Source organism: Andrena cerasifolii, chromosome 10 (genome assembly GCF_050908995.1).
Source record: "Andrena cerasifolii isolate SP2316 chromosome 10, iyAndCera1_principal, whole genome shotgun sequence".
Lineage (NCBI taxonomy): Eukaryota > Metazoa > Arthropoda > Insecta > Hymenoptera > Andrenidae > Andrena > Andrena cerasifolii.
The window spans coordinates 11,294,355-11,315,756 of record NC_135127.1 but is presented as its reverse complement, the minus strand read 5'-3'; the positions used below and the strand labels follow the sequence as shown (position 1 = coordinate 11,315,756).

Below are 21,402 nucleotides of genomic sequence, written 5' to 3'. Positions count from 1 at the left end.
TCGTGGATATGCACCTTTAGAACCTATCATCATACACTGAAATCGATTTCTGACTAGTATTTGAAGAACTACAGTGGTGACTAAACGGACGTTTAAGGGGGAATCCTATTCTTTGGGCTAGAAACGTAGCAAAATTCGTGATTTTTTTTCTAAAAATTCAGCGATAAGATTCATCTGAAATTTGGACCATGTTTTGACGCATCTTTCAGGAAGCTGCAGTTTTTTTTTTATTAATTTCTAACCATAAATATAGTAGTTATGCATGATTGACCATCACGTCGCGCAAAATTCGCCGGCCGTCGCAACTTCTTCAAGGATGCATAAACAAATGGTCCAAATTTCAGATGAATCGAAATGCTAGTTTCTTAAAAAAAATTCCTAACTTCTGCTATACATTTAGTCCAAAAAAATAAGATTCCCCCATGACGTTGTTAACCCATAAAATAGTATTCCCCCTAAAAATCAATATCCAAAACAGTTTAAATTTCTTTGCATTTCGTATACGGTGTTCCCGCTGTGCTCTGTTCTCCACATTAAAAATAGGAAATTATTTAACAGACGTTTCTCTTGGAAGCAGAAAATTACTTCAGCAGGCTATTAAATCATTTCTGCTATATCATTCAAAGTCACAGTCGTCGAAACTACCACTGAACGATCGCCATCGATCCCATCGCTGGCGTCGTGTGCCGCGCGGTTCCACTGGCTGAATCCGCGGCGCGGTCACGTCGCGGCGTTACACCGTGTAACCGATTTCGCGTACACGAGAGCCGCGAACATGCTTTTTAAAAATACAGCAGGCCCCCTTGTAACGAGAGGAAGTACTTAGGCTCGTGCGCCGCGTGTTGATTTAATCGTCGATTCCATTTTTCCCCGTCCGCGAGCCCACCCTCTCCCCTCGCTCTTCTCCCTCCCGCGCAACGTGCGCGCGGTTTCGTCGTGAACGCGCATCCGACGACGCCTCTCCCCCGACGACGCGGCTATCGCTTTGTAAATAAAAAGTCCGCGCGTAACAATAAACCCCGCGCGGCGAGAGGTTTACGCGCACGCCTCGAAAAATACACCCTCTCTCCACCCTCGATGGATGCATGTACTCCGCGCGCTCGGCAACGAGCCGCCAAGTCCCGCGAACGATAATTCCTGTCCAAACAAATGCCGCGAGCCTTTCGAAGCGACGGTGGTCTCGCAGTATGTGCGCAACAGTCCGTTTGTTTCGCCGGCGCGAGGGAGCTTCATAAAAACGACCCTCCAAGGGTCGAGAGGGAAGAGGGGGGCCGAGATCGTTCCTCCTGTGGCACGCGCTCAAAGGCACGCGTGAAGAGGCCCACCTGGCGACGAAAAGTAGCGAGACCACGCGCGAACAACACCGTAACACGCTTTAAACGCGCCCGCCTGCGAGGGTGTTTTATTTGCTTGGCCCAACTGCCGCTGACAGTCTCTTCGCCCGTAGGGAACGCAGATGGATCCGGCGATTCCATTTTACGAGGACGGATCAGAGCCTGCGGTATTAAATTTTGCGCGAAGCGAACTTTGGCGGTAAACCTTACTTCTTTATTTTTATTTTTTAAATAAACACTCGGCGACTTTGCGACACTACCTTCGGCGTTTTCTGTGTACAAAATATAGCCGTGACAGCCCGTCGAAATTGTGCACGCGGTGCAACAATTATTGCAGGATAATTATCCTTCGGCGCTGCGTTATTCATGAGAATGTTGAGATGCTGCGAACAAGGTAGTCGCATAAAAAATACCATCAATCATCTTCGTGTATAATAGTTTTCCGTTTGAATCGAGGAATAATAAGGCAGACTTGTTAAAAAAAGAATCTCGAGTCTCGTGCTCGCGAAACGTTCAGTCAACCTGGCTCCACAAATCAATCCTCTCCGAGTGAACACGATCTCCCATTCCGATAGTGTCAGTTACCTAACCACATCTGTTGGCCGCTCGTAGCACGAGACCAAGGAATTATCGAAGATTACACGGAATTAGTTGCTCGTTCCATTACTCCCGTCTCTTGGAGCAGTGATTCCGTGACTCGCCGCCTTCGGGACTGCGGATAATCGGGATTCCAGCGCCCGAGGCGTCCGCGCGATTCCTCTGTGTTCCCCGGGCCTCGTTGCTTCCTTCAGCATCTAAGGAGCTGCTCCGTTCCGTTCCTCCGCGATCCGCTTTGTCTCGCACGCACGCCCCTCGTGCCCAGGCAGCGCGGCAATTAGCGAATTCAGATTTCAGCCGATAAATTAAACCGCGGGCTCTGGCGCGACCGCGCTCGCATGGCTGCGCGCGTGCACTTGCACGCGCGGAAATCTGCCGGCCTTGCGATCCTCCGCGACGCGTACGAGCCTTTCTCGCCGGGTCCTTCATTCAGCCGAGATGCTTAGAGTCAGAGATTGCGCGAGCTTCTTCCTCCAGCAATTGCATTCCCGTGCATTGTAAAATTAGACTAAATGCAGCGCATCGGGAGAAAAGAGGAACGTTCATTTTTCGTGATTCTGAGATTTATTTCGTTGGTGGCAACTGGGATTACAGAACTGTCGAATCGCAAAGTGTTGCAAAGTTCAAATGCCTCGCTAGATAACGTTAAACTTCTGGTGTACTGATTCAAAGCAGGAAATCTCCACTCCGCGCTGGAACAAAACACTTAACTTTCTCGATAAAGCTGTTTCGTGACATTTTCTCCCCTTACCCTTCAAATAATCCAAAGGTTAGCTTGGAATACTTTCACGAGATTCTATCAAATATAATTCCAGTATCATGCCCCATGAATTAAGAGTTTCTTTGTTTCGCATCCATTTTCGTGACGGTGCCGACCAAAGCGACACGCGAGCAGCTACAGAGGATGTAGACAAACATCAGCGATCCAATTCGAGGCTGACTTCCTCGGTGAACATTCGTGGAATAAATAGTGCAGCCAGGAGACTTTGCTTTGCGAAACAAAGAGAGCCGGAATGTGCCGTTTTGGTTGACCATTACGGAAGTGCAGGCTCAAGTAGCGAGCCGATCTTGTTCCTACCGTGAAACTCGATTCGGCGGCTCTTTAGAAGCTTCTGAAATCCTAATTGGAGGTCCAATTAGCCGATAGTTCGTTCGTCTGGCTCAGAGCGTACAGAGGCACGCATTAGCATAACTAGAACGCCACTTGGGAGATGTTCCAAGTGCAGCCGAGAGATGCGCACAGTGCTCGATTAGATTCTAGAGTATTTCGCGTAAACCGGAGCCTAACAGGTGCGCGCACGCGTCAACGGTGACCTTATCGCTAGGAGAGTCCGGCACGAGGAGATTTTAATAAAGGATATGCAATCTGGCCGCGAGATCGGAACGAATCCGCCTTATCTCGATCTGGGGCGCAGCGGCTTCAGCTCGCAGGGCAAGGAACGTGGAAAGGGCTAAATTAGATCGGGGCCAAATTAACGATTCGACGCGCGGATTAAACGGGCGAGCTGCTCGTTTCGAAATTCGATGCAATATCGACGTCACACACGCTCGCCTGCTGCCAAGAACGGGGAATAAGTTTGAGAAGGCGCCTCCGCTGAGTTCACCGCCCTCGATAGCCATCGACACGTCTAGCACCACAGCACTCTTTCGCGCGAAGCTTGAATTTCTTCTGAGTTTTAATTAAGGGGGTATACCCGTTTGAACCCTCGGAAAATGTATACATTTTGTGGATTTTTTTACAAGTCAACGGTTTGATGCAGATTTCCCGTTTTTTTAACTATGTTTACATAGTATTATGAACTACTTATAAAAAAAGTTTCAGTTAAAAAACTATTGTTTTTCGGAAGTTACGGATACATGTCCGAAAGTCTCTCGATTTTAGACGGCTAAACGGTGGCCCTAAAAACTCGCGCTACGTTCAACCAATTTACTTCAAATTTTGCATGCAGAATCATAATAAGATTCCGCATCGTCCAACGAAGGCGATTTTGAAAATTTTGAAAAATAAAGAAATGGTGAGAGATCAAAGGTAAAGTTAAGTTTTTCTAAGAGAAAAATCCACCTTTTTCCTTTATAAATAATAAACGGGGAATCGAAATAAAAAAAGCCTTCGTTGGACGATGCGGAATCTTATTATGATTCTGCATGCAAAATTGGAAGTGAATTGGTTGAACGTAGCGCGAGTTTTTAGGGCCACCGTTTAGCCGTCTAAAATCGAGAGACTTTCGGACATGTATCCGTAACTTCCGAAAAACAATAGTTTTTTAACTGAAACTTTTTTTATAAGTAGTTCATAATACTATGTAAACATAGTTAAAAAACGGGAAATCTGCATCAAACCGTTGACTTGTAAAAAAATCCACAAAATGTATACATTTTCCGAGGGTTCAAACGGGTATACCCCCTTAAGCGCCTGAATTATCGGTAACCGTAGAACTGTGGCTGACACAGTTTCTTTAGTAATAGGAATTAGGGCTGTTCGATTCACCTCAAGGAATCGAGTCAGAATTGGATTGTAACAATCGATCCTGGTAAAAAGTCAAAACCAAAGAATCGATTTTGGAAGAGAGATTTTGGAAGAATTGTCACAGAGCCTGAAAATCGATCCTTCCAGAAAATCTAAATAAAAAAAATCCACACCAAACAGAAATATTTATGCAGTAGTTAATTATAATTCAATGTGTATCGACTTCTGTATTAATTTGTTGCATTTAGTGAAACTTTAATGCTTGATCACTTACAACTCGGTCAATGTGCAGTGCACTATGTTTTCACGCCACAACAGGGAATGGTAAAGTAAGATCCAGGGCATAAGAATCGTGAATAAATTTGACGGGAATCAAATTATAATTCAAATCAGAAATGGCGGGAAACGCATCAAGCAGTTTGATTGGAACTTTCACTAGTGACAAGTAATTCTCCCAGAGGGCAAAAAATTCAAAAATCGGCTTTCTAAAGAATCGAATAGGAATCGAACACCCCTTAATAGGAATTGCAGTACACTGCCACGCATCGCTGTAAATATGTCGCTTGTGCGTCTTCGAAATGAAGCCACAAGAATATTAAAAATATAAAAATCCCTTCACTCGAAATCAAGAGACATCTCTATGTTAACGAGATGGGATATCGTCCAATAATACCTCGGCGCAGCGAAATCCTGAGGTTTGTATGCGAAATGCGGCTGAATTTATTCCCCGAGCACTCGGTTCCTTTGCACAATCAAGAGGTAGAAACAATATCATCAATTTCCTGCGGCGAGCATAGCCGGACGTTCAAATGCTAATCCAACGGCTGACATTCTAATCCTGCGAGCTGGGTTTTGTCAGGAAACCATGTCTGGGGGTTCAACGTTCATGTTTCATGGGTAAATTGTTCCTCTGTGCTCTATGTCCTTCTGAACAGCATTCTACGTGCAACGTCCCCGCGATTGGTTTCGAGTTTCCAAGTTAGCATTCAGTTTCAATGAGGCTTTTCCACGAGTTCCTTACCAAAAGCATGCTTCTTTAAAAATTCATAAATCCCTGCAAATGTCTGCTATGAAGCTCCTATTAAGGGGAGGTTCCGGTCTAGAGCCCCAAAAAATAGGTGATCTTTAGGAATTAATTAAAGCAAAACTACTATATATAATTTAATGTGACTTTTTGCATTGTATTAAGGGTGTCTTAAATTATAGAAATATATTTTTTGTTTTATAATTAATCATTACAGACGGCACTGGGGAGTCGTTAAAGTCAAGGCGTCAAAAAAATCATCAAAATCGCTTTTCTCCTGAGAAGCTCAAACAGTCTCTTCAATTTACTGTGAATTACTTCAGGCTGCCTTCCTACGTTTCCTTATGCTTCTCAAATAAATCAGTGGGAAATAGAGGAAAGTGCTTCTTCTCCATAAAAAAAAAATCGATACTTTCCATTTCAATTTTCCATTTCAGTCTCACAATTTTGAAATAACTGTGCAAGGGTCAAGGGTTAAAGGGTTAATGCAATCTCGCGTGCACAGTGGTACAGCAGGATCTTCCAGCTCTCACAGACATTTCCGATAAACTTATTACAAAGAGGCATCCTTTGTCATTCATTGAATCTTTCGTGCCTCCATGACGAAGCGCTGCAGCGTTCCTAGCAGGACCTCCACGAGTTGCAGCAGCGCGATTCTCGCGTGCGCTGCACGGGACACAATGCAAAGTGACTGCGCCGAGTCCTCAGTGTTGAGGCTCGCAAAGGGACTTTTTCACGGGTGTGTTAGGATGAAAGGGGCACGCAACGTGTCCTCGAGGATTTATCGAATCCGCCGAGTGTGTCGGGGGCCTTGCAACACTCGCCAGCGGAGCCACCGCCGATGCGCTCGCATCGGCGCGATCTCGTGTGTGCAGCGCATAAGGCTGGACATAAGCGAAGACAGATGACTTCTGATTTAGCCGCCGCGTCCGCGGGACGTTTTAATTCCCTGACAAACGGCTGTCCGTTTTGCTCTCGACCGCTGCCGGCGATTAATAGACGCGTCGCGTGAAAACGTCCAGCCAGATGCATCCCGGCGTCGCGGCTTTTCTTCTCTCCCATGATTAATGGCGTCGATTCAACGTCGATCGACAATCACTTCTATGGTCTCGTTATTATCATTCTCTCCCTTCTGCGGCGGCAGATGGCTGGCCTTGCGAACCTGACACGTTCTATTATTTCTTCGAGCGGTAATTCCCTAATAGGTACACTCTGGCGGACGATATTGCGGGAAGTATGACGAATACATGGAGAATGGACCAAGTGCATATTGTTGATACATGTTTCTTGAGTTTAATATCAGGGCGCAGTGGCGCGCTCAGAATTTAACCTTGGGGAGTGCCGAGTTGGGGGATACAAATATTTTTAATGTAAATTTAGTAAAATCCTTTAGGTGATTATAAAAATTTATTTAAAGAATAAAATCCTGTTTTCTTTTCTTTTTACGAAGCCCCTTCTTTGGGGGTGCCAAGGCCACTTTGGTCCTCTCTGGGTGCGCCACTGTTAGAGCTAGAATAAACTATTATAATTCCCTCTTTTTTTAAATCTCAAACCTCTAGATTCTAGATCCTTTATTCTCCCGCAAATGGTCACAGCTTTCCACTTGATCCACCTTGTGGATTAAACTCAACGCACCCCCAAAGAAGGGGCTTCGTAAAAAGAAAAGAAAACAGGATTTTATTCTTTAAATCAATTTTTATAATCACCTAAAGGATTTTACTAAATTTACATTAAAAATATTTGTATCCCCCAACTCGGCACTCCCCAAGATTAAATTCTGAGCGCGGCACTGCGCCCTGATATTAAACTCAAGAAACATGTAACTTTTATTCGATATAATCAATATGATAACCCAGAAGGGGGTGAAATTATTAACGTTAGATTTAGGCTTAGGTTTCAGTTTTAATTTTAAATTCCGCAAGGTTACGTGTTCCACGACAGAACCTCGCTTTTCCATGTAAGTTTCTTCATTTGTACCGTCTTTCATTCTGTGTCCTAAGGACGTAAATCATATTGAGAAGATATTCTGCAAGCGCTGTGTAAAGAAGTTGGACTATTCTTTGGCCGACTGTACAAAGTGTTCCTCCATTGATCCGCAAGTAGGACAATCGTATGTATTTCTCCTCGCCGCTGCACCGCGTCTTGCAAAGCGTTCTTCCATTGATCCACAAGTAAGGCAATCGTGTTTGCCTCCGCTACGCTTCGATTCGTGGCCTCCGCGCCGCGTCTTTGTCCAACGTTGTACAAACGTGACGAAACGTGGTGAATGCACTCCGGAATCCAGCGTCGATCGACGCCGCCGCCATTCGTCTTGGTAGCACCTCGTTAGGTATCAATTAAGACCGCCCTTTTTCACGGCGACGGGCCGGGCCAGTGGCTTTTTAATTAACCGCGTCGTCGCGAGGATTTGTGGTGTCGAAAATAAACGGCGGGGCCGTCAAATTTATTAATAACACGCGGCCCGTACTTGTGCATTTACGAAAGCAACACCCGCCGTGTGCTTCAAAGCAGGCTTTCTAAAAGAAGGAGCCAGCAACCGGCTGTAATCGAAGCCGCGCGATAAATCCCCGGCATCATTGAAATTCGTTACAAAGTCGCGATAGAAACAGATTAATTCCCTCCCGGAAGTCACGCTGGGAGTCTAATAACGCGGGTCGATTAAACTGCTCGCGCGTTTTTGTTTCATCTATCCACCTGGGAATCAATTTGCGCGTCACTTGGGCCGCTTTCTTTTTTTATCGGTGAATAATTATCGAAGGTATTAGACTGATAAATGGCCGAACGATAGCCGCCTGGAACTCTATTAACCGTAGAGGCGACGAGCGAGCCGCGATTACCACGAATAATAATAATGGTGCATCGAACAGCCGCGTCATCGATAAATTAAATCCACCGATAACGCACTGGGCATTAATCGACGGCAATCGACATCTTCGTTATCGGCGCGAGCTTCTCTTGGCTGCGATCATCTCGGCGGAGATAATTTCGCGCGGGAAAATGGCGGGAAAATTGTGGGAAAAGGAAGAGACCATTTATCTGGGCGTGGAGCGTCGAGGATAATTGAGGAAAGTTCGCTGAGAAGGATGCGCAGAGGAATCGGATATTAGCTACTCAACCTTCCCTGACAATAATCGCGAGCACGCGTGGGCAGTGGTTTCTTCGGAGCCTGGCGATGATTGGGGGACAGATGATAATGCAAATAGTGATCGATACTGTGCGAGTCGATGAAACATGGCTCTGAAGGAGGTTGAAACAGGTTGGTGACAGGAAATCAGGCGGGAGGAAAGGGGTGGAAAGCGTGAAGGGTAATTATGCAATTCGTCGTCCCTCTATAAAAGCCCACGTTTTTCAAATTTCTGATTGCTATGGTTGATTTCATAATTTATTACGATTCGAGCGCATCATGTGCAGTTCTAAATCTGAGAATCAATTCTTCCAAAGGAGTTGCTCCGTAAAACAGTATCGAAGCAGAGAATCTTGCATGCTATAAAGATTAAATTTAAAAAAAGAATTAAAACCGACTTCGTAAAAATAAAAATGCACTACAAACTAAAAAATAATTTCTCCCTTATTTAATCTACGACTCTCAATTGTTGTATGCCGACGCCTCTTCATTTGCGCTGTGTAAATCTGGCGCCGACTTAAAAAAATGAGAGTCGTAGATTAAATAAGAGAAAAAAATTATTTTTATTTTTTTGAAGCCGGTTTTAATTGTTTCTTTAATTTCTTTATTTGATGTTATTTTTATATATAAATTAACACAACATGCTGAGGGGATACCCGCGTACGTGCATAAAATAATAATAATTAGGTGACAATAGTCCTTATTAAGCAGAATTGGCAAAATATTGATTTAGTACTTGTTGGGACCACCGGGGCATCGCCTTCTATCGAAGAAAAAAAGAGATCATCAAAATGCTGAGGAGTTATGCGGGGATTAACATAAAAATAAATACATACGGGTCGAATCTATAACCTCCTCTTTTTTGAAGTCGGTTAAAAACATGCAGATGGTGCTAAGGCGCCATTGAATTTCTGTCACGGAGGCTCCATCCTCGATTAAAAGGAAAAGCAATGAATTCAATTAATTCCTGAAGCCCGCTGGCGCTCGCCGGGACATTGGGGCGCGCATTAGAAGTCGAAAGGTTCCATAATAATTATATCGGCACAAGTGGAACGCACCAGACCGACGGAAGCGTCAACGATCGGCTACCGAGCATCGGCCACAAGAAAAGGATGCCCTCTCTCGAGTGTCTTCTTCTTAATTGATCACGTTCGTTCACCCCTTTCTCCTCTCGTCGCTTCCTCTATTCCACCGATTCATTCTCTTTCTGCCCCGAGGTTGCGCCGTGCCGCGATAAATTACGCTCCTCCGTCTCTCCTCTTTTTCCGCGCTGACAATTACCACGGGGTTAAACAGCATTAGCGTCGCGGCGGCGATTTGCATTCGTGCTCGTCGCGGTTTTTCTGTCGGTGGCGACGCGGCTTACGGCGTAGCCAGCGCTGCTGGCTTTCCAGATGATTTAGGAAGCTACCGGCCGCTGGCAATTAATTAAATTCTAATTAAACCTCTGTCCCAGTTGCGCCCTGGCTCGCGTACGCCACCGTTGAGAGAAGCTGCCTCTCTGGACTGGGCCCTCTGTAAATGCCCACGTGAAACACGCTCCGGGGTTCCGTCGCGACGCTCTCTTTGCCTCAGTGTCCTGTTACACTCGGGATACTTTCTGCTTCTTCATCGGTTATCTATTTTCGTGATCCTCTGCGAACTACACTGATCCTGCTACTTAACAGAATATCAAAGAACGAGAAATAAGCATATTAACACTTTGAGTAGCGCAAGGCTTAGAAAAACGCCCCAAAGTCGGTCAGGTCTTTCCAACCGATCACTTCTACGAAAAAAGTCTCCCTTAAAGTATTAACTTCCACATAGTTCCCTCAAAGTTAGAAGAAAGATTCTTCAAAGGACAATGCACGAGTCGGAAAAAGAGAGCCACACGCCGCCGGGAATCGAACCCGAGCCGCCCGCGTGCTGATCACTCGCGTTTGCCACCACGGCTACGCCGACTCTCCGCGGTCTCTGTCTTCCGAACTCCTCATAAACGGACGCCACCTATGGGCCTCATCGCACACCATAGGCCGTTGCCTGAATGCCGGTTGCCTACTACAATAAGTAGTAGTGAAAATGAAATTACTCTGCATCCAAGAATAGTCCCCAAATTATTGCAGAAACCTTCCAAAGAGTCGTTCCTTCAACACGTCCCACGTGTCCCAAGGAAACACCTCGCTCCGTCCACCGTCCCAAAGGAGTTTTCTTCCCACGGAGGCCGCCTTAAACGGGGACACAGGCGGACTCGTCCTGAGCGTCCTCCGCTGCAGCCATGTCCGACGAAAAGTGGCCCTTAACTGCACTTGACTTTCGAGACGAAGGCCAGGAAAGAACGAAAGAAGAGGGCCCCCGGACGGGGCGGAGGGTGTCGCGGGCGTACACGTTCAAAGGAGGGATAGAAACGTCCATTATTCTATTCCGACGAAGTGAGGCCGGCAATCTGGCCTTATAAAATAAACCACTCTAGCGCCCGCGGTCGGCGCGATCTGTCAAATAAATCGTAGCTCGTTTCTTACGAGCTTACTTTACCGCCTCTCTCCCCCGCCGTCCCCCGACTCGCCAGCCGCGATTTCGTTTCTCTGTCCGTCGCTGGGCCTCGCCGGCTAGGCCACCGTTTCATGAATTATCGCTAGAAGGCGGAGGGAAAGGGGTCCAGCCCGAGAAGAGGATCCAGAAGAGGATTAAGAAGACGAAGAAGCTCGGAGGAAACGGCCCCACAATGCGTTCCACTGTGCGCCAAGCCGATGATCATCATCTAGCGCACTCGCACGCGGAACCCGCGATTTCAGCGATGCCAGTCACTTGGATCTTTCAACGATCTTTGTATATATGTACAAGCACTTGTCGGCGCAGTTTTTTTTATCCTCGTCGTGGGATTCTTCTTCTATGTTATCCACGAGTCGAGTGTCTTTCTGCTGCTGCGTTCTTCGTGGTTTCACACGTTCGTATTTGCTTGTTAGATGGAGGCGGGAAATGGCTCGAAAGCAAAGAGGCAAGGAGTCTGCTTCCCCGCGATTTGGATATCCTTTAATTGATCAAATACTTTTATTTTTAGATGGCGGCTAATGAGACGATTGACGTTCTAAAGTCGTTGCTTTAATTTCTGTCTTCGGGTACATACGTTTAAAATCGCAGAACATTTTTAAAATTGGTCCAAACGACTTGAGCTTTTTTGAGAAGCTAGAAGGATGAGTTTGCTAAGTGACGTGTTTCGTTATTTTGAAAAAAATGCAATTGTTCGGAGTAGCAAAAAAAAATAGTAAAGATCGTCTTTTCAACTTTTGAAACTTTATGAAAACGTAAGGGATTTCCTCCTGATTACAATGCAATTTTTGTTCGCTGCCCAAACTCACTAGAAGGGAGTGAAATTAACCCCTGAAAATTCGGCTGTTTTCCGATTTTGTGTTATACCTCCCGAACTGTAAGGGACAGAAAATAAGTTTCAAGACAAAAGTTACTTCTTTTAATTAGATCTATCAAACGGTAAAAAAAATTATTTTACAGTTCGCGAGTTACAGCAGAAATTTGGAAAGTAACCGGATTTTCAAAAAAAAATTGCGCGAAAATTCCCTGCATATTCGCAAAGTTTCAGAATTTTTTAAATCTCCGGGTTCGGGATGTTCCCTTGTGAGTCGTTCCCTCGTCTCGCTTGTAAATTTATTACGTATTTAGAAGCGAATAATAATTACGCCACGACTTCTCAACGCTAGCTTTCCGTTTTTACGAGTGCCGCGTGAATTTTTATGAATTACGCAGCCGGCGACCGGAAGCTTCGTGAAACAGACGTATAATGATGAACAGCGAGGCTTAACGAACTTGAGCAGTGCTTTTCGAAAGAGTATTCCTCGGCTGTCTTTATACAAAAACAATTACAACCACGAAAACTTCCGGCCCAATGAAATCGCCGCGATCGGAATCGAGGTCAGAGTTCCGCGTTAATCGCCGGGCAGCCGTCGATTTTTAATTTTCAATTCGACGCCACGACCTTAGCCAGAAACGGCGAGAAACCTCGTCTCCGGCGCGTCTCGGGAATAAAATAAATTCGAGGCCGTCCGTCGTCGTTAGAGATCAGAGCTGTCTTTTTATCGAAGGGTGCGGAGGGGGTAGGGAATTGCAGCCTAGGATAAAGTGACCAGACGTCCCGCATTTGAGCCCTTTGTCCCGCAAAGTGTCCCGGATTGGACATGTAACCTTTTACATTTTCGCATTGGCATAAAGTTACTGTTTCCTCTACTTTTTTTGTTGTGAAAAAAAAAATTTAATTTCGTTTCAATGTATCATCTTATAATCACAAGTAGTATGTATTTTTAAATATATTGTAAATGCTTTAATAAACTACGGAAAAGATCTCTTCACGCATCTGTTAACCCTTTTTTTTTTGCTTGCTTGCTTGCTTGCTTGTCCCGCATTGGAACAGAAAATATCTGGTCACTTTAGCCTAGGATAATCTGATCCGAGCAACAGAAGAGCGCAGAAAGGGCCCCACTTCGTTACGCCTGTGATTTACGTTTTCGTGCGTTTAATCCGCCAGGCGACCCGAGTTCACCGTCGATTTGCGGCGGTATCACCGGAAGTAACGAAACCCACTATCCACGCGATCACTGCCGCGGCCTAGAGGAACGTACGCGTAATTCATCTCGCGTGTATATTATCATTTGCGCGGGCCAGGCCGCTCCCTCTCCGCGTCTCGCTCGCGTAAACACCGGAAGCTGCGTATCCACACCGTCGCGAATCCCGCTGGGCAATCGCGGAACCCTCTTCGGACACCTCAAGGACACTTGAGCTACCAATCGCGCGTCCTTTTCGGACGGAGCGGGATCGGGGAAGATGAAAGAACGTGGAGGAATTCCGCCTCTTCTGCGGGGGAAAGGGAAAGTATATACAGAGAAAGTGGGCCCCTCTTTCGTTCGCTGTTTCGTGGACCCCCCGAGGACTTCCGGTTGTATTATCATCGCCATTTGTCAGATCCGATTAATCTGTCGAGATGCAGGTTAATTCCACCTCATTTTGTACGATAAAAGTTTAGCGAGATGTTTATTGAAGGATTTGCTATTCTGAATTGCGTATCCAGTGTGATGAATGCTGCGATTTGAATTAGTCACGTGACGTTTAGTTTGGGTTTGAGGAATTTTGGTCAGGGGTCGAATGAAACTGCTAAAATTTTTAATTAATTCTGAAATAACTGTAATTTTATGACAATTGTCTTTTCTGTTACAAGAAAACTGTTATAAAATGCAGTGTGTTAACTGAAACTTTTATTCCATACATTTTTCTGTGAATAGGAAACATTTACTTTGTTGGGAGTAGAGGAAAGTTCCAGTTAAACAAGAACATTTATTCTGCTTTGAAAAAGTTAAAGTTGTGGCAAGCAGATTTCTTGAAAATGCGGGGTAGATAGCTCTGAAGTCGAAGCTTTAAATCGATCGGTGAAAATAATTGTATAAAAATCACAATGTGCTTTCTCTTCTATATTTATCCTGCTTCCAGTTCCTTAAATGATACTAATTAAAAGATATCCGTTCAAAAGTACACGCTCCCCCAGAACTTTTATTAATCGATCATAAAATAACTGTTAAAACTGAACTCTTACAACAGAGTCAAACTGTTAATGTAAAAAATTAATTTAAAACAGAAAAGAAATTATTCAAAAGCTCGATAATAACAGTTTCATTTGACCCCTGGAATTGGTGTGCCCCACTAGCGAAATAACAAACTAATAAATTCAGCCCACGTCATCAGTGCGAAGTATTTACATCTCCGTTCCAATCCACTCAACTAATTCAATTTCCCCAAAACTCCAACATTAGCACCCCGTCCTCCATTTTCAGAATCTCTATTCGTTCCAATCGCCTGCAACCACAGACGAATTACGATTCGAAACGCGATCTACGTTACCAATTACGTCCTCCTCAAATCAAGCCGCTCCACTTTCGGCAGCAGGCTGATCTAATCCGAAGTAACGAGCGAGCGGTGAAAAATAATCGAATTCGACGAACAGAGGGATCAGAACAAACAAATTCTCAGCCTCTTCTCGCGCGCGATCCAGAATCTGGATTAAAAGAGCTTAGCAAGTCGCGTCGTTGAGACGCAAGGGAAGAGATTAAATAAAGCCGGAATAAATTACCCTTCCCCCGCCGCCCCCTGCTGGCCGTCCCTCTCTTTCCCTCTGCACGCTGGCCATCTATCTCTCCACGAACGTTCGGGCCAGTAGGTTGGCTAAACGACGGGAATTGGGGTAATTTCGCTGCACTTTCCATGCGAACGACCGGCTACCGAAATCCTCCACGCGTTCGCTTCTCGAGGCGAGATTTTTATCGCAGCCCTTTAGGGATACCGAATTAATTACGTAACTTAATCGTGGCTCTCCAAGCGCTTGGAGCCGACGACGAGGTGCGAGACACTCGATCGAGATATCGGACGAAATTATTCCCACCTTGGCCCATCTTCCTTTCGCTTCGAGCTGCCTTCTAATTAGGGAACTCCCGTGACATTTTTATGAAACGATTCTGGATTCTTCGGTGCAGGATTTTAGCTGCCCGTTCGAGTTTGTTTTAAGTTACTGTTCGCAAGCTTTAATTCCGGACTTACGGAGCTGATCCAAGTCTGTACGGCGCCGATAGACCAGCTAGCACCTAAGCATCGTCTGAAGCACCCTCCTCTCAATTCTTTAATCGATCAGCTGACCAATTGAGGCTGTGGTTGGCAGACATCCGTGACACGATCGAATGGCAACTTAAATAGACGGCGGCTAGGAAAGTCATCTCAGTGGTATCACTTTGTCTTCAGACCTCTCACTAAAATAGACTGGGTGCTAGGGAATCGTTGGGACATTCTTTAAAAGAATCCCACCTTCACGTCGAACTTTCAAAGACTGTAATAGATCTATGTTCTATCAGTAACCTTTCCAGGGCCCAGGTAACGGAGAAAATAATTTCCATATGTCCTGACGCATGGATTTCTAATTGCGAAGTCGAATATAATTAATCGAATAATCGGCTATCAGCGAGTTATCGCTTGACGGTGGAAATTAATTCCACACCTCCTTTCAGCCACAATGTTTCACGGTCTCCAAACTAACTCGCGGGTCCGCTATCGACAGTCTGATCTATGACGATGCGAAATCGCGAGGTAACGTCAGTCTGGATCGGCGATCGTAGATCCCCGTACGCGATAGGCATCGACCGTAATCCAGGCGAAAGACGTGGCTCTACTTTGAAACGATCGCGCGATAAATTCATGAGGGATCGATAGATCGCAGCGCGCGTTTCAAGTGGCTGCATCATAGGCTTCTTGTGCTTTTCTTTTAAACGCTCGCGACTTACGATTTGCAGCCACTTCGAACGGTCGTTTGTTTCTTCGAATCGCCGATGCCAGAGTGCTTTCTGCGAGCGGCATTTTCAGCGTGCCTTCGGATCGCGACGCGCGATTCGGTGTTTCCTTTATTTTCTATTTCCAGCAAAAAGGGGAGGAAAGATCGGCTCGGCGATGCGCTTTGTTCCGCCGGGCTGGCCGCGCACACGTTTCCCGGGGTTTTCACTCCCGAGACACTTGTTTTGTTTTGGATAGAATCCGATTAGACAAGCCGCGGTGCTTTATCAGCGGCTTCGCGGAACGCCTTGTTCTGCTCTGTGGCGTTTGTCCGAGGCGACAAGAATGCCGCATGCCGATGCCATCGATCAAGATATTAGCCACTTCAGCAAAAGTACAACGTAATTACAGGTTGTACGGAAATGTTAGGAAAGAACGATTTTACAAGTGACTTCACGTTTATCGCGAAAGCCACTTCCTTCTTCCATAACGGGGAGAAATATCGTCTTCTTTGTACCAGAGAAACAGCTGTGCTGATCCTAGCTGAACGTAGAGAATAGAAGAACGCAGGTACAAGGAAATAGAAAAAGAATAGGCCAAAAATACAAGCGGAAAGTAGAAGTTGTTTTGAAAGTCCAATCTCATGCATTATTCAGCAGTCCCATTTTCCATTACTAATCGATATGTTCGAGTAGATAGAATGTACATATCTCGTTTATTCGCTTCGGATCGATTGCGGCAAAGTAATCATTTGCTCGATGACACGAAGTGACATAAGTAATTCGTCTGGTTCCCAATAAGCAGCATTCACGCGGTAATGTAGCATTCGATACTTCGATACCCGATCCGCGATTAAATGCATCTTAATTGACTATCTGACAGCGTTAATATCCGAGATTAAATCACGCTGGTCAGTCTATAATTCGCTGGCCGAGTGACGCACGAATTTTCGTCCCATATTCGCGCTAACGTTACGAGCAAGAAATTGCGCGGCTAAATTCGCCGGAAGCACGTCGCGCGGCAGCGGAAGCGCGCTTTTCGGGCATCGATGTCTTTTTTTCAATGAATCACTCGAACCTGGTAAACGGGACGCTGCGCACTTGACGATTCGTCGCTTGTTTGTTTCTTAATCTAATCGCATTGTCTATGCGCCGAAGTAACTTTATCGGACGAGGCTGTAATTTAAACGCTTCGGCGATTAAGGTGAACGTCCCAATTTCGGCTCATTTCGTATTCTTCTTATTATTATACGCGTCGCGTTTGTGCTACAGTTGCAAGAAAATAATTCTAAATTACTTGAACATTTACGCGGGGGTTTCACGAGCTTAAAACCGAGCTACTGACACTTAGAGGATTATATATTTAATTACGAATTACTAATAGTTAAACATCTTGAAATATTTTTTTTAAATAGTTTTTGAATTGGTTGATTTATTATTAAAGAATTAATCAATTACTCCGCAGATTTTCATCGCAAACAAATTTTGTACACCTTCTTTATGACGAGTATCCTCTTAAATCAGCAGAAATTGGGACAGCCTTAGTGTTCTTTGGACAACAGCAACCTCCACTAACAGTGGAAACAGCTATTATTTATCATGATTTATGTTGCGACGACGCTGCTAATGGGGATCTCTGTTTTAAGATCCTCTGTGGTCAGAGTTCTTTGCAGAATTCAAAGTTTAGCAAAAATAGGAATCTCTAGTTTCGAAGCTCCTGTGATTAATACAGCTCGATGCACCAAGGAATATTTAAAAATTGACTATATCATCGCAGTATCTACGTCAGAGATGCGGAAGGATTTTATTTAAATAAGAATTTCGAATAGCGAATTGAACTTAAAAAGAACTATTGTCGAATGAAAGAATTAACTTTATTCGTCAAATGGTCTAAAGTTAAAGTAACTTTTATTTCGATCGACGTGTCAAAACATTGACAGCAGAAAGCTTTCTAGCCCAACCCTTCTAAGCATCTCTTCCCAAGAATCTCCTCGTCCGCCAAAATTAGCTACTACTATCGTACCATCCACGAACCAAGCCAGCCACCCACAAGCCTCTATCATCTCCAAAGCTCCGAACCATAAGCTACGCACCTCCGTCGCAGCGACACATCCGTTCCACTGCGCGTAGCAAGTCGCGTAACGTTCCCGGACGCGTCAACAAACAGATCCCCAGATGCTTCTCGGGGGAGTTTCGCAGATTTTGCCAGAAGTCCGTCCGTTTCCGCGAACCGGCGCGCTATTCGCAGCTAACTGAAGCAACGACTGCAGTCTACTCACCAGTCGCGATCTCCTTTCCGAGAAAAGCTCTTGGGCGTCTTGAGAAGGCCCCGGTGTCTCAGGGCCTCTGGCGGCTCTGGCTTTTCTCACTGCTCCCCGCGGGCGAGATCAGGAGTCGATCCAGACAGGCCGTCGAGCGGTGGAGGCTCGACCAGGGCAGAAGGGAAGGAAGGAGACGTATCCAGGCGTCGATCCAGGATCGCGTGGCGGCTGTCAGGAAATTCACTCTCTCTCTCGGAGGAAGCTGATTCACCGAGCGCGCATTCCTCCTGTTATTTCAGTCCCAGCCGAGCGCCGTTATAAATCCTCCTCTACTTTTCTCGCCCGTCCCATCCTCCGTGTACCACGTCCACCTCCGGCCACGGTAAACTCCTTGCCGAAATCCTGGCTACGGAACCTGGTGCGCACCGACAGCTCCGCTAGCATCGGTGCCCTGGACCCAACCCCCTAGTCATTCAACTCTGCGCGTGTCTCTTCAGCTATCAACCAACACAACCGAACGATCGCACCTGTTCCACCCCCCGCGATGGTCCCCTGTCACTGACACTCGGAGCGGATCACTTGGCTCGTGTAAGGAGGTTCCTCACGAGGGCGCACTGTTCTCGGAACGTAAGATCCAAAACTGAACGGTGCTGGAATCCCTTGCGACTGGTCTCGTTCGCGACGGGGCGCACGGAACCACCCCCTTGCTGGAGGGTTTCCACGGTCGACGCGGTTCGTAAGCTCGCGAGGCGACACCCTGGGCTACTGGCTCCGTTGACTGTCCGACGACTGACTGACTGACTTGACTGCGGCTACCGTCGCGGGCGACACCGACACAGCTACGCGGGGCTTCGTGGCGAGAGAGGATGCGCTCGAGGAAAGCTCGGGGCGAAGTGCCAGAAGAGTCGTCGCTTGAAATAACCGCTCGTCCACGGCCTCCCTCCGCCAACCCCCGTTACCGTAGTTCCCTCAGCCCCACCATCGCCGGTCGCAAGCAAAACTTGACCCCACTCCACCCTCTTCTTCTTGCGCCTTCTCCTACTCTGCCTGTGCACCGCCGCGCGGGCACCGCTGCCCCCGTGCTCTCGGCTCCTCCTTGCCCTCCTGCCGGTGCACGCGTATACGTGGGTGCCCTTACACGCGCACGTGCGTCCACCGTCCGCGACAGTTTTCGCGCCACTGCGCGAGATTTATTGCGACGCTAATGGGAAATGGAAATCGTCGCGATAGGAAAGCCGCGGCGATGAGGACGACCGGGATCCCTGTCGATCGCGGACGCGGATGGTCGCGGGGACGATAATGGGATATGGAAATGTTGGCACGGGGTGCACTTGTGCGGAGGAGACGCTAGGGAATCAGCTGCTTTGCAGGATGTGGAACTGAGGACCTTGCAGCAACAGGGGTGCACCTCCGTCTTTACCACTTTCTGAGTAAATTAGAAAAGAAGTATTTATTAAATTAGTGCTTTGACTTAGCATTAAAAGGAATTGAAAAATATATTTTTTCACAGAATGAGTAGTAGTTATTCAGCTGATAACGTGAATGTCACAATTTCTGCTCATGTCCCCATTTCTGCTCATTTCCTATTTTTCTTATTATTATATGCGTCACGTTTGCACTATAGTTGCAACAAAATAGTTCTAAATTATTTAAACATTTACGCGAGTGTTGCACGAGCTTGGGGCAGTACATACATCCCTATTTTTCATGAGCAGAAGTATGGACATTTAGAGCATTATATAGTTAATTACAAATTACTAATAGTTAAACATCTTGAATTATCTTTTTTAAATAGTTTTTGAATTGGTTGGTTTATTATTAAAGAATTAATCAATTACTCCGCAAATTTTCATCGCAAACAAATTTTTTACACCTTCTTTATGACGAGTTATCTCTTAAATGAGCAGAAATTGGGACATTCACCTTATGTTTTTATTTCAATTTCTGGGATATTCTATAATATTATATTTTCACACGATAAGTAGTAGTTATTGAGTTGATAAGTTTCTATTTCTATTTTTGGCGAATTTTTCAAATCTGGACCTGCCCAAAACAGAACTATTGCACAAAACAGTAATGGGTGCAGGTTCAAAATTTACAATAAATCGCTTATTATCGGATTTGCATGATACGTCCACTAAACGATGTATCTAGAATTTTTTACTTTATTACACGTCATAACTTAAAAACTATCGAAAATATAGTTACACCCCTCTTTCTGCAAGGTCCTCAATAATTACTTGTCACCGCATCCCTGCACGTTCATCGAGATCGAATCGTGCGTGTTGAAATCGCTTAAGGGGGAAGGCCTACCTAGAAATTTTCGAAACATCGATTTTTCCTCGAAAAACGCGTTTTCCTCAAAATCATGTTTTAAAAATCGGTGACACGCATAACTCAAAAATTAATGAACCAATTTACTCGAGGCTCTGCAGGCTTATTTTAGGGTTAAAAATCTAAGTGTTATCTGGAGCTTTTCCTTTTTTTTGCCTAGATTTTTTTCCACTCGAAAAAACGAGCGATTTTTTGCTAAGTATCGATGTTTCAACTTTGCACAGCGGCCATTTTGCCCCAAACAAATTTTTCCAAAATCAAAACCGATAGCGCCTAGATAATTTCATATATTATCTAAAAAAATTCGAATTTTCAAATTTGGATGATCGACGTCTCCGGCACCACCTATAACTGACAAACCTTTCGATACTTTTTACCACAAAAATACTGAAATATCCGCAAGATGTACTCTTTCCAATAGACTACTGTTTAATAACAAAATTTTACCGGTTTTTCTAGAAAAAATTCCCAAAGGAGCACGTTGGTTTGACCGTTCTAGGTAGGCTGAAGAATACACCGCTAAGGAATGAGATATATCAAGTTGTTCAAAGGTTGCATCGGTGGCATTGATCTGCCCCGCAGCCTCGATAAAATCCAAAATCTAATCTTCCTGAAATTTGATAGAATCTCAACAAGCTGATAATAGGTGTCCGCGAAGTCCGCGAGTCACTGCGATTAAACCCAGTCATCGTTTCTTTCTATAAATAACCAGCGGGGAGAGAGTGTCTCGATGGGACGGCGAAGGGAGCAGGCCCGCTGGTGTGTCGCCTATGGTTATCCTGGCAGGGAAGCAGGAACGGCGGCCGTTGGCGGCAAACACATGTCAGAAACGTGTTCGGGAGGCAGGGGAAACGCTTCCAGGGACGAAAGAAAAATAGGGGTTGCGTCCGTAAACGGAATTACCTGCTGCTCGCCTGCAACCTTGCAGCCACTGCAGTTTCAACCGTTTCAGGAACGCCGCTGATCGTTCCC

At 45.6% G+C, this 21,402-nt stretch overlaps 1 protein-coding gene across 3 annotated transcripts in view; it reads right to left on the bottom strand.

Moving 5' to 3' along the window:
* LOC143373627 (fibroblast growth factor receptor homolog 1) overlaps nucleotides 1-18,993 on the bottom strand; it is a 69,540-nt gene extending 50,547 nt beyond the window's left edge. The window contains exon 1 of one of the 3 annotated variants that reach the window (XM_076821029.1): nucleotides 18,115-18,993. The gene's annotated coding sequence lies outside the window, so the exon portion shown is untranslated. Of the gene's footprint in view, nucleotides 1-18,105 lie in introns of all 3 variants that reach the window. The other 2 variants (XM_076821028.1, XM_076821026.1) reach the window with 2 other exon arrangements.
* Between the last annotated feature and the right edge of the window lie 2,409 nt (nucleotides 18,994-21,402).